At 30.8% G+C, this 14,591-nt stretch overlaps 1 protein-coding gene across 2 annotated transcripts in view; it reads right to left on the reverse strand.

The window, feature by feature from the left end:
* LOC111420812 (very long chain fatty acid elongase AAEL008004-like) overlaps positions 1-14,591 on the reverse strand; it is a 43,007-nt gene that overhangs the window by 15,173 nt on the left and 13,243 nt on the right. The gene's annotated exons all lie outside the window — the stretch shown is intronic.

Consider the following 14,591-nt stretch of genomic DNA (forward strand, 5'->3'; position numbering starts at 1 on the left):
TAAGGAGAAGAATAAATTTTGCATAGGCAGCCTAAAGAGAAAAAATAAAGTTGGTGTTTCCCTTCGCTATCAAATCACTAACGAGGATTTAAAAAGAAGAATTGGAATTACTGATGTGATTACTCGAGTTGCAGAAATCAAATGGAATTGGACAATGGAATTGGAATTGGTTAAGGGCTGAACGATGATGATGATGACATGTACGAGGATGTGGATGTTATCTTTTTGGATACACAGCTTGATGCACTGCATAAGCTTTTTTACTATTGTCATTATATCTGATGTACAGGGTGGTTCAAATTCAATGTCCGAATAGGCTATCTCGGAAACTATAAGAGTTAGAAAAAAAGTAGCTTACATGTCTTGATCTCTTTTTTTAAATAAATTCTAATGTCGAAAACCTCAAAGCGCTTTCGTCTTTTGTTTTTCCCCTAGAGGCCAAAATTGAAAATATCGTAAAACCAGCAAGTGAAATTATCTTGGTTATTATTATAGGTGGAGTATTATAACTAAGACATTCTATGGACACTTTTTACAGAGAATTTAATGACGTAGTCAAAAAAAAATTTTCGGTTTTAGATTTTGAGATATTATGACAATTTTCGTTTTTTTTAAAATGAAACAACCACTGATATGATGACCAGCACTATATCTAAGCTCGTCGATGTCACAAATTCGACTATCTCACTTCAGCAATTTTTTATTGCACCACCCTTTCTTCCTAATTGATTAATTAAGATAAATTTGCTAAGCTGCATTCTTAACAGTGTTGTTAAATACCCGGGTATTTATTTTCAAGGGAAAATTCCCTGGATATATACCCTGGGGTATTTACCCAAGATGGGTATTTAGAGGTATTTATAAAATTTGATTTAAATTGAGTTGAAGGCAGTTTTGCAAGTACTTCAAGAATACAGAGTCCATTATCGGTACACCAAACTTATTTATAACATTTACAAGAATGCTACAATGAGCGTGGGGTAAGACAAGGCGATATAATGTTGAACCCAAATTGTTTATCACAGTCCTGGAGAGTGCATTTAAATAACTGGATTGGACTCAAAAAGGTATAAAAATTGATGGCAATACCTAAGTAATTTGCGCTACGCGGACGATATGGTCGTTATTTCGGTATCCTTGGAGAGATGAGACTGATGCTGAACGTATACAGCAGGCGTGTGCAAGAGTTGGGCTAAATATCAACAAAATTTAGGACGAATCTTGTTCCAAGCTGTAACATCAATATTGGTGATGATCCATCTAGATTCCATCTAGAATACTTTCGATGGTATGTTATTAATCTCTGATGCCTTTCCATATTTTACCGCAGAGATTGCGTTTTGAACCTCACTGATTGATATAGGTGCCATGACACTATCCTTTCTATGGTGTGACGGACTGCTGTCTGTTTCCAAATCAGTTTCTCTATGCTTAATAGGTTTTGGAAATAATTTTTTCAAATGTCATTCATTTCACTATCAAATATTATTTTTCCTGTTCCATCTCAGCATAGAGCTGTGTGCGATTTGTGCCTTTATCTTAACTGTCTAACAAATTTATACACATTCCTGGTGTTATTAGCTTTAAAGTGTACTAAATATTTTCACTACCGACCATTCTCGTTTACGTAATACTCTTCGAAAATATTTAACGATTTCTTTAATGCTTGAAAAACAACTTTGAATGTCCTGAATTGAGTATAAGTCTCATATTAATGACTAAATTCAGTTTTTATGCTTCATTAATTCTTGTTGTTTGATTCTTTTCTAGTCATATTGCACTTCCATCAAATCCAAGATTCCAAGATCCATGAGATTATTGATTTCCAATTTTAAATTAAGTAGTTCGTTTAAGATCTTATTATTCTTCTTCTTTTATTCAGGTTGTAACCTGTTTACGCATCATTCATTGTGTTTCATTAGAGCTGGAAATCCAACTTCCTGGTCTCCCGAGATCTCTTTCTAGCTAATCTTTGGTCTCTTTTGTCTTAATCAGCCAGGTTTCTTCCATTCTTTGGAAGTATTCATAAAATTTTTTTATTTCTCCCCTAGCAAATCTCATGACATATCCGAATCCACAAAATTCTCTTACAATTTTGTTCCTAACTCTATCTTCTCTTGTCTTTTCCACTATTGTTCTTAAAGTACTCATCTCAGTTGGTTCGCATCGCAGCCATATATCTTCGTGTATCGAGAGATAATAATCAAAGGCAGCCTACAGGAAACTTAGAGACATTTTCATGGGCGATATTCCTGTATATTTGAAAAGAAAGGCTGTCAATCAATGCCTGGTTCTTCCTTTGGTTATGATATACGGTTCCGAAACTTTAACATTAACGGTGGCCATTACCAGGAGGCTCAACGTAACGCAAAGAAAGATGGAGAGGTCGATACTGGGTGTAACCCTGAGGGACCACATACGAAATGAAGACCTACGAAGAAGAACTGGCGTAAATGATGCGGTCAACATTGTGGCCAAGCTCAAGTGGAACTGGGCGGATCATCGTCGCAAGAATGAAGAATGAGCAGTGGTTACCTGATTATAATACGTCTTCGATCGTTAACAATTCTTCGTCTTCAACGCCCATTTCATCATGTTCCTCTACATTTTTGTCCGAATCTGTTATAATTTTACTTGTATCACTTTTGTATGTACTGTTTGGCCGGGGTAAATACCCAGATAAATAGCCATTTTTTAAGAGAGATTTTTTTAAGTTTGGAGAGTTATTTTAGGGGGAAGGCTCTGGAGGTGAATGTAGGAAAGACAAAGGTTATGAAGTTCTGTAAAGGGGGTAGAAGGAAGAGCGAAGACTGGAGGTGGGAAGGGAAGGAGATAGAGGAGGTGAGGGAGTACACATATTTGGGGTACAGCTTTAGAGAGGACAACAAGGAAGGCGCGCATGTGAGGGCAATGGCAAAGAAGGCGAATAAGGTGATGGGGCAGGTCTGGGGGTGGGGAGAGAGATTATTTGGAAGGGATATGGGAAAAAGGAAGATGATATTCGAGTGCTTGATTAGAAGTGTTATGATGTACGGGGCGGAGCTTTGGGGGTGGAAAGAGCAAGGGCTGTTGGAAGGCGTACAGGCTAGGTATTGGAGATGGGTTTTGGGGTTGGCAAAAGAGACGCCGGAGTACATAGTCAGAGAAGAGGTGAAGGTTGATAAGTTAAGAGTGGAGGCGGGTAAAAGGGCGGTACGTTTTGAGGAGAGGGTTGAAGGGAGGTCTCAATGTAAAATTTTGGGGGAGTGGTGGAAAGAGATTAAGGCAGGGAAAGGGGGTTACGGGCAACGAGGGAGGGAGGAATATTTCAGAAGGGTGGGGTACTCAGTGAAAGCGGTAGATGATAGGAGGGAAGGGATTGAGATGTGGAAAGAGCTGGAGAGCAGGGATAGAGATGTACAGAGGCAAGAAAGAAGGGGGCAGATAAGGGAGAGCAGGTACAACCCTAAGTACGAGGAAATAATAACGGAGGGATTGCCGAAGTACCTGTCGGTGGAGGGGGATGAGGAGGGGAAGAGGATGGTGGCAAGATTCAGATGCGGCAATGAGGAGAGAGCGAATAGGTATTGGATGAGAGATGATGAGAGGGGTTGTAGGCTATGTGGGGGGGAGTGGGAGTCGTTGGAGCACCTACTGAGGGAGTGTGACCAGCTAAGAGAGGAGGTGATCGACTGGAAGCAGGTGCTGGGGGAGGGGGCAGAGGGAAGAGAATGGATGAGGGAGGTGGTGGCGACAAGGCAGCGTAGGGAGATGCGGAGAGGAGATGGGGAGGGGTAGGATAGGAAATAAAATGTATTGTATTCTAATGTGATATATGTAATTGTAGTATTGTTAAAATGTAATTGTTTGTGGAATGTATTGCTGATATGGTAGCAATAAACTTAATTAATTAATACCCATTTTTTAAATACCTACCCGCCGGGTATTTACCCAGCGCCCATCACTGATTCTTAATTTCACTTATGTTAGGGGATTATAAAAACTATTTTTTAGGTCTACCTAATTTATAAACCATTATTTATCGATAATTAACGATAAAAATGTCTTCAGTAAAAATTAAGTAAAATTTTGTGTATGATTTTATAGATCTATTAAGTTTAATAGTTTGTTGAGTGCTTTTCAACTTTTAATCGTTTGACTTCAGGTAATAAAATAAAATTGCAATGTTGCAATTAATAAAGGTTACAAAATTATTTAGTATCTTTCACAATTAAATAAAATATAATAATTAAAGTTGCCTAATTATTAATGAGATATTTTTATTTTTTTAAAGACAAAGATATTTGCTCGAAAACTGGTTCACCATGGTCCACTAATTTTGCAAACCTTCATCGATAAAATTTGCATTTTCTAATGTCTCGATTACATTCTAATAAATAAATTTTCAAATTCAAACAATATATAATAAATCCTAATTAAATCCGACCTACATTTTCAAACATAATTTTCCTAATCAATTTCAAACACATCCTTTTCAATCTTCACCTCTCAAGATAATAATAATAATTCATTGAAGTTACCGTTTTCTTTCACCGTCTTTTTCTCAACATACATAGAGGAGAGGTCGTTTTAAGCTTTCTTCAGTTCTCCACTCTACTATACTTTTATTGACACTTGTTTGGTTTTCCGAAAAGAAACTTTTCTGACCTGGTTTTAAAAGAAAAATATCTACTAAAAAGAACTAGAAACATAGTACGCGCCCGAAAGAGAGAGAGAAAAAGATTTAAACTATGCAAAAACTGTGCCGTATGTTTTCTTCGGTTTTGTTATTGTCTCGGTTGTGCTGCGTTTGAAAATCTTTTTTTATGTTATATAACCAAAGAGACGGCGCGCAACATTTAAAATGACTCCAAAGTATGTCATATTGAAAATGGAAAGTGTTATACGCTCTTAAGGCTTCTAGTAAATCGAAGAGTCAGGTTGTAAAAGTTATTTCAAATTCCATCTCAATTTTTTGTTACTAATTCGTTTTTTTATCGCTTAATTAAATTTCAAAAGTTAAATATTTATATTTAAATTACACAAGATATATATTGAGGCTTTTCGGAGAAGAAATGGGGAAGTGGTCACAAAAAAACACAAATAACAAACGAATTTGTGGTGGTTTAATGGTCAACTTTCGCACAGAGGTAAATTTGAATTACTTAAACTCTTTAAAACCACTTTTTCTCGTAGAAATCAACGTTTACGCAATTTTCTTCTCATTTTTCAAAAATAACATTTGAAATTAATTGACACACGCAAACCATAAGCAGAATAATTTGCATCTTTAGAATAAATTATGGTCTTCCTCTTTAGAAAAATATATCCGTTAAGTATATTACTAGATATAACATTTATATATATACATACGTAATACCAAAACATATGATTTAATACTTTAATTTTAGTTGACACTCTTTCTATATTTCTTCATCTAAACTGCGTTCTATAATAAATTCCTTTTCAGCTCTGTTAATTCAATACATGTACCGAGAGCTTTGAAACTGATAACTCAAAATCAGTAACAAGATCCAAGTTTTCTTGCTTATATAATTAATTGAGTACTTTAAAATTACACTAAAATTGAGTTATAGATCATTGGAATCTATTTGTATACGCACGTAAAACCTGTCCAAATAACAAAGTGAGGATCACATGAATTATTACGTAATTAATTTGCCTCGAGGGCAAATTAACGCGACTTTTAAACGCATCGTGTTTTATCTCTAGACACATGTTAGTAATTTAAATGGTAAAATGTGTCGTTTAATCACGCTAGGTAAACCATACTTTAAGAATACACATCATTTTAACATCTACAAACATAAATACGCATCTCGACAATTGTCAATTCTATGATAATCAAGAAATCAAGGTTCTAAAATCAATTCTACCTCTCTTGTTAATTATGTCATTTATTGTCTTGTCCAAAGTTTCACAAAATTTACGAAGAAAAAATTAATATGGATAATGTTTTTAATGTGTACTGAAGACAAGGAAAAACCATATCCAATACATTTTTAAAAGAAACATTAATTTGTTACTTTCAATAATAATCATTTTTAAATCAATTTCGCCCCGATTTCATAATTAACTTTCAAATTTAAAGTTTCACTTTAAAGATTTTTTATGGATGCGATTTACTACGGTAAGTGGAACTTTAAATTTTATTCTAAAATTGATTATGAAACTCCCATATACAGAGAATTTCACTCAAGATGCAATATACAAAAATACATTTGTACCAAACTTACATACATTTTCGTATAACCAAAAAGTGTCAAAAAAGATGCAAATTTAAAAAATCCTGGAAGCCGTATTTATTGAAATTATGGAATGAGACTTATTCTAAATTAAAGCTAAAAGCTTTCTCTTTAAAATGATGTATAATAATTGTTGGGTTGGATTGGAAAAATATTGAGAAAAGAAACGTTGAAACAAAACTTACATTTTCGTATAACCTAAAAGTGTCAAAAAAGATGCAAAATTAAAAATTCCTGGAACCCGTATTTATCGAAATTAAGGAATGAGACTTGTTCTAAATTAAAGTTCAAAGCTTTCTCTTTAAAATAATGTATAATAATTGTTGGGTTGGATTGGAAAAATATTGAGAAAAAAAATGTTGAAACAACACCTACATTTTCGTATAACCTAAAAGTGTCAAAAAAGATGTTAATTTAAAAATTCCTGGAACCCGTATTTATCGAAATTAAGGAATGAGACTTATTTTAAATTAAAGTTCAAAGCTTTCTCTTTAAAATGATGTATAATAATTGTTGAGTTGGATTGGAAAAATATTGAGAAAAAAAATGTTGAAACAAAACTTACATTTTCGTATAACCTAAAAATGTCAAAAAAGATGCTAATTTAAAAATTCCTGGAAGCCGTATTTATCGAAATTAAGGAATGAGACTTATTTTAAATTAAAGCTCAAAGCTTTCTCTTTAAAATGATGTATAATAATTGTTGGGTTGGATTGGAAAAATATTTAGAAAAAAAATGTTGAAACAAAACTTACATTTTCGTATAACCTAAAAGTGTCAAAAAAGATGCTAATTTAAAAATTCCTGGAACCCGTATTTATTGAAATTAAGGAATGAAACTTGTTCTAAATTAAAGCTCAAAGCTTTCTCTTTAAAATGATGTATAATAATTGTTGGGTTGGATTGGAAAAATATTGAGAAAAAAAATGTTGAAACAAAACTTACATTTTCGTATAACCTAAAAGTGTCAAAAAAGATGCTAATTTAAAAATTCCTGGAAGCCGTATTTATTGAAATTAAGGAATAAAACTTGTTCCAAATTAAAGCTCAAAGCTTTCTCTTTAAAATGATGTATAATAATTGTTGGGTTGGATTGGAAAAATATTTAGAAAAAAAATGTTGAAACAAAACTTACATTTTCGTATAACCTAAAAGTGTCAAAAAAGATGCTAATTTAAAAATTCCTGGAACCCGTATTTATTGAAATTAAGGAATGAAACTTGTTCTAAATTAAAGCTCAAAGCTTTCTCTTTAAAATGATGTATAATAATTGTTGGGTTGGATTGGAAAAATATTGAGAAAAAAAATGTTGAAACAAAACTTACATTTTCGTATAACCTAAAAGTGTCAAAAAAGATGCTAATTTAAAAATTCCTGGAAGCCGTATTTATTGAAATTAAGGAATGAGACTTGTTCTAAATTAAAGCTCAAAGCTTTCTCTTTAAAATGATGTATAATAATTGTTGGGTTGGATTGGAAAAATATTTAGAAAAAAAATGTTGAAACAAAACTTACATTTTCGTATAACCTAAAAGTGTCAAAAAAGATGCTAATTTAAAAATTCCTGGAAGCCGTATTTATTGAAATTAAGGAATAAAACTTGTTCCAAATTAAAGCTCAAAGCTTTCTCTTTAAAATGATGTATAATAATTGTTGGGTTGGATTGGAAAAATATATAGAAAAAAAATGTTGAAACAAAACTTACATTTTCGTATAATCTAAAAGTGTCAAAAAAGATGCTAATTTAAAAATTCCTGGAAGCCATATTTTGTGAAATTAAGGGATGAGACTTATTCTAAATTAAAGCTCAAAGCTTTCTCTTTAAAATGATGTATAATAATTGTTGGGTTGGATTGGAAAAATATTGAGAAAAAGAATGTTGAAACAAAACTTACATTTTCGTATAACCTAAAAGTGTCAAAAAAGATGCTAATTTAAAAATTCCTGGAAGCCGTATTTATTGAAATTAAGGAATAAAACTTGTTCCAAATTAAAGCTCAAAGCTTTCTCTTTAAAATGATGTATAATAATTGTTGGGTTGGATTGGAAAAATATTGAGAAAAAAAATGTTGAAACAAAACTTACATTTTCGTATAACCTAAAAGTGCCAAAAAAGATGCTAATTTAAAAATTCCTGGAAGCCGTACTTATCGAAATCAAGGAATGAGACTTATTTTAAATTAAAGCTCAAAGCTTTCTCTTTAAAATGATGTATAATAATTGTTGAGTTGGATTGGAAAAATATTGAGAAAAAAAATGTTGAAACAAAACTTACATTTTGGTATAACCTAAAAGTGTCAAAAAAAATGCTAATTTAAAAATTCCTGGAACCCGTATTTATTGAAATTAAGGAATGAAACTTGTTCTAAATTAAAGCTCAAAGCTTTCTCTTTAAAATGATGTATAATAACTGTTGGGTTGGATTGGAAAAATATTAAGAAAAAAAATGTTGAAACAAAACTTTCATTTTCGTATAACCTAAAAGTGTCAAAAAAGATGCTAATTTAAAAATTCCTGGAAGCCGTATTTATTGAAATTAAGCAATGAGACTTGTTCTAAATTAAAGCTCAAAGCTTTCTCTTTAAAATGATGTATAATAATTGTTGAGTTGGATTGGAAAAATATTGAAAAAAAAAATGTTGAAACAAAACTTACATTTTCGTATAATCTAAAAGTGTCAAAAAAGATGCTAATTTAAAAATTCCTGGAAGCCGTATTTATCGAAATTAAGGAATGAGACTTATTTTAGATTAAAGCTCAAAGCTTTCTCTTTAAAATGATGTATAATAATTGTTGGGTTGGATAGGAAAAATATTAAGAAAAAAAATGTTGAAACAAAACTTACATTTTCGTATAACCTAAAAGTGTCAAAAAAGATGCTAATTTAAAAATTCCTGGAAGCCGTATTTATTGAAATTAAGCAATGAGACTTGTTCTAAATTAAAGCTCAAAGCTTTCTCTTTAAAATGATGTATAATAATTGTTGGGTTGGATTGGAAAAATATTGAGAAAAAAAATGTTGAAACAAAACTTACATTTTCGTATAACCTAAAAGTGTCAAAAAAGATGCTAATTTAAAAATTCCTGGAAGCCGTATTTATCGAAATTAAGGAATGAGACTTATTTTAGATTAAAGCTCAAAGCTTTCTCTTTAAAATGATGTATAATAATTGTTGGGTTGGATAGGAAAAATATTAAGAAAAAAAATGTTGAAACAAAACTTACATTTTCGTATAACCTAAAAGTGTCAAAAAAGATGCTAATTTAAAAATTCCTGGAAGCCGTATTTATTGAAATTAAGCAATGAGACTTGTTCTAAATTAAAGCTCAAAGCTTTCTCTTTAAAATGATGTATAATAATTGTTGGGTTGGATTGGAAAAATATTGAGAAAAAAAATGTTGAAACAAAACTTACATTTTCGTATAACCTAAAAGTGTCAAAAAAGATGATAATTTAAAAATTCCTGGAAGCCGTATTTATTGAAATTAAGCAATGAGACTTGTTCTAAATTAAAGCTCAAAGCTTTCTCTTTAAAATGATGTATAATAATTGTTGGGTTGGATTGGAATAATATTAAGAAAAAAAAGGTTGAAACAAAACTTACATTTTCGTATAACCTAAAAGTGTCAAAAAAGATGCTAATTTAAAAATTCCTGGAAGCCGTATTTATTGAAATTAAATTTAAAAATACCTAAAAACCCTACAGTGCATATTGTGTCATTTTTATACTGTTTCTTTCTTGTATAGTAAAGAGTACCAACAGCTCTAAATGCGCCGAATAGATGACTACAGTTCAAAATGAGTTAAAACTACCGGTACTTTAAAGCACCGTCGGGACACAAAGGGTTAAGGCTGGAAGGTAGCAGTAGTTAGCATAAAATATCACTATGTTGCATATTTTTATTGCACTAAAACTAGAACTAACACTAGACCTATAATCAGAAACATTTCATCAGAAACAACAGAGCTTAAACTTTTACATCTTCATCTCTGAAATAAACTCATCTATCCAATTTGCATTTGAAATATGTGATTCAAGAGCCTTGACTCAAGGCAGCCCAGTATCTTGATCACTTTGCATCGTTGTTCGTACAATTTCCTTCAAATATGCAAATATTGCAAATATTATTTAAGAAAAATGACGATGATATCATAATAACTTGGAGATAAATGACTCAAACAGGAAGTGCATAAACGTGTTTTTATTTTTGTAAAATTATTTTTAGTTAATTTCAAATTTCTCTCTAATTACATATTATCAATTAACACAAAGATTATTTTTAGCTTTCATTTGATACATCATATAATTAAAAAAAGAAAATAGTAAAGGTCATACAATAGAATACGATGACAATACTTTGTGGTAAATGACGGTACTTTTTTTTAGTAATTCTTGTAAATTTATTCGAAATAAAGTTTGTTACATCGATAACGTAAGGATTTAATGAAATCAACTTGTTTTCGTATTTTTAGTTCTCAAGTCAAACAAAAAGGTGTGATGAAAAAAAAATTTGACAAAATCATGGTTGAAAAAAGTGTTGTATGATTTCATCAAGTCATCACATAACAACATGCTAAATTCAGAATAATTCACAACAGCTTACTATCTATAAAATTTTTTTTGCAAACTTATTTTCAAAAATATAGATTTAAATGATTGGTTCGTTTAAATTTTGAGTTTTTTTGACCTCGATTTTTAAATTTCTACAAACAAGTTCAAATACAATGCTTATATGAAATGAAAAGGTTACGGATATAGTTACAGTGCCAGACGAGGTATGCCGTTTGAATTAATTCGATTACTTTTAGTTTTATTTTTTTTATGAAACGAACCTTGGGGGCTCTCTTCTGTAGCAATCGATAGAAGCAAACGTAAGAACGGCCGGGTTTGCATTCAGATTGCCGATAATTCGATATTGTTGATGTAGTGTCACAACATTACATTCCGCCTTAAAAACTTTTGCTTTTACGACTACATAATACACACTCTGTTTCCGCATTTTCCTCGTAAAAGTGTCATTGATTTTAAAATTATTTCTGTTTTTTCTTCTTTCGATTTATTTATACCCGGTGTGTGGTCCTCATTAGAATATTTTTTATTGAGAATATAACCTCCGCAAAAAATAAACACGAACGGCGCATTAATTTAATCGATATATTAAGGCAAAAGAAATTTTCGATTACCAATCTATTTACAAAATGAATTTAAATCAGTTTAAAAAAATTTCAATCAAAAACAAAGAGTCAAGAGATTTTTGTTGGGTTATTGTGTGTTAATTAACCGCGTATTTACGTCGTTTTGAAGGCTTTGCGTACAAATTGTACAAAACCATTATTTTAAAAGTGAAATTAGGATTCATCCGGTGTAGAAAAAAATAACATGAATTTTAAATTTGATATTGTGGTTTTTGTTTGAAAGAATTGTGATTTATAAACGTTGATTTAAAAAATAATAGTAACAGAAAATTAACCATATAAATTATTTGTAGAAGAAAATTTAAAACATTATCTAGTAGTCATATGTCAACAGTAAATAGTCTTATGAAATTAGAAAATAGTTTTCCAAAGCAGTATCTAATGTCCTGTAAGCATGAAATAGTCTTTACAAGTAGTATCTAGTAGTCAATTGTCTTATGAACCTAAAGAATAGTTTTCCAAAGCATTATCTAATGCCTTGTAAGCATGAAATAGTCTTTGCAAGTAGTATCTTGTCTTCTGCAAATAATAAGTAGTTTGCATAAGCAGTATTTATTCTTATGCAAGCAGTAAATAGTCTCACTCAACCATGAAGTAGTCTTCCCAAGCATTAAGTAGACTTCACAAGCAGTATCTAGTTTTTTGAACGTAGTAAGAAATGTCTAGTCCTCCACAAACAGACAGTAGTTTACCCAAGCAGTGTCTTGTCTTCTAGAACTAGTAACTTGGCTGTCTAAGCAGTATTTAGTGTTCTGCAAACATAAAATGGTCTTTTGCAAACACTAAGTAGTCCTCCTAAACACTATCTAGTCGTTTGTAAGCAGTAAATAGTCTTATGAAAGCAGGAAATAGTCTTTCCATGCAGTGTCTTGTCTTCTAGAAGCAGTAAATAGTGTGTCTAAGTAGGATTTAGTCTTCTGCACACAGAATATAGTCTTTTGAAAGCATTTAGTAGACTTCCCAAATACTATCTAATCCATAACATTCACTAAATAGTCTTATGGTGTGTCCACACATTGCGGCATATACGCCACGCGCGTGTGGATACACCCTTTTTAATATCAGGCTTTATAATAATAAATAAAATAGCTTTCCCAAGTAAAATCTAGTCCTCTGCAATCAGAAGATAGTCTTCCATTAGCAGTATTTAGACTTTTGTCAGCAGCATAATGCAACAGGAGGCGATCTGCTTCGTTGTCATTACTACAAAATGCTTCGAACATGTATTATGGAGTTACGTTGAGAAAAGAAATGTTGAAACAAAACTTACATTTTCGTATAACCTAAAAGTGTCAAAAACGATATTAATTTAAAAATTCCTGGAAGCCGTATTTATCGAAATTAAGGAATGAGACTTATTTTAAATTAAAGCTCAAAGCTTTCTCTTTAAAATGATGTATAATAATTGTTGGGTTGGATTGGAAAAATATTGAGAAAAAAAATGTTCAAACAAAATTTACATTTTCGTATAACCTAAAAGTGTCAAAAAAGATGCTAATTTAAAAATTCCTGGAAGCCGTATTTATTGAAATTAAGCAATGAGACTTGTTCTAAATTAAAGCTCACAGCTTTCTCTTTAAAATGATGTATAATAATTGTTGGGTTGGATTGGAAAAATATTGAGAAAAAAAATGTTGAAACAAAATTTACATTTTCGTATAACCTAAAAGTGTCAAAAAAGATGCTAATTTAAAAATTCCTGGAAGCCGTATTTATTGAAATTAAGCAATGAGACTTGTTCTAAATTAAAGCTCAAAGCTTTCTCTTTAAAATGATGTATAATAATTGTTGGGTTGGATTGGAAAAATATTAAGAAAAAAAATGTTGAAACAAAACTTACATTTTCGTATAACCTAAAAGTGTCAAAAAAGATGCAAATTTAAAAATTCCTGGAAGCCGTATTTATCGAAATTAAGGAATGAGACTTATTTTAAATTAAAGTTCAAAGCTTTCTCTTTAAAATCATGTATAATAATTGTTGGGTTGGATTGGAAAAATATTGAGAAAAAAAATGTTGAAACAAAATTTACATTTTCGTATAACCTAAGTGTCAAAAAAGATGCTAATTTAAAAATTCCTGGAAGCCGTATTTATTGAAATTAAGCAATGAGACTTGTTCTAAATTAAAGCTCAAAGCTTTCTCTTTAAAATGATGTATAATAATTGTTGGGTTGGATTGGAAAAATATTGAGAAAAAAATGTTGAAACAAAACTTACATTTTCGTATAACCTAAAAGTGTCAAAAAAGATGCTAATTTAAAAATTCCTGGAAGCCGTATTTATTGAAATTAAGCAATGAGACTTGTTCTAAATTAAAGCTCAAAGCTTTCTCTTTAAAATGATGTATAATAATTGTTGGGTTGGATAGGAAAAATATTGAGAAAAAAATGTTGAAACATAACTTACATTTTCGTATAACCTAAAAGTGTCAAAAACGATGTTAATTTAAAAATTCCTGGAAGCCGTATTTATCGAAATTAAGGAATGGGACTTATTTTAAATTAAAGCTCAAAGCTTTCTCTTTAAAATGATGTATAATAATTGTTGGGTTGGATTGGAAAAATATTGAGAAAAAAATGATGAAACAAAACTTACATTTTCGTATAACCTAAAAGTGTCAAAAAAGATGTTAATTTAAAAATTCCTGGAAGCCGTATTTATCGAAATTAAGGAATGAGACTTATTTTAAATTAAAGCTCAAAGCTTTCTCTTTAAAATGATGTATAATAATTGTTGGGTTGGATTGGAAAAATATTGAGAAAAAAATGATGAAACAAAACTTACATTTTCGTATAACCTAAAAGTGTCAAAAAAGATGCTAATTTAAAAATTCCTGGAAGCCGTATTTATTGAAATTAAGCAATGAGACTTGTTCTAAATTAAAGCTCAAAGCTTTCTCTTTAAAATGATGTATAATAATTGTTGGGTTGGATTGGAAAAATATTGAGAAAAAAATGTTGAAACAAAACTTACATTTTCGTATAACCTAAAAGTGTCAAAAACGATGTTAATTTAAAAATTCCTGGAAGCCGTATTTATCGAAATTAATGAATGAGACTTATTTTAAATTAAAGCTCAAAGCTTTCTCTTTAAAATGATGTATAATAATTGTTGGGTTGGATTGGAAAAATATTGAGAAAAAAATGATG

The sequence above is a fragment of the Onthophagus taurus genome, chromosome 2 (genome assembly GCF_036711975.1).
Source record: "Onthophagus taurus isolate NC chromosome 2, IU_Otau_3.0, whole genome shotgun sequence".
Lineage (NCBI taxonomy): Eukaryota > Metazoa > Arthropoda > Insecta > Coleoptera > Scarabaeidae > Onthophagus > Onthophagus taurus.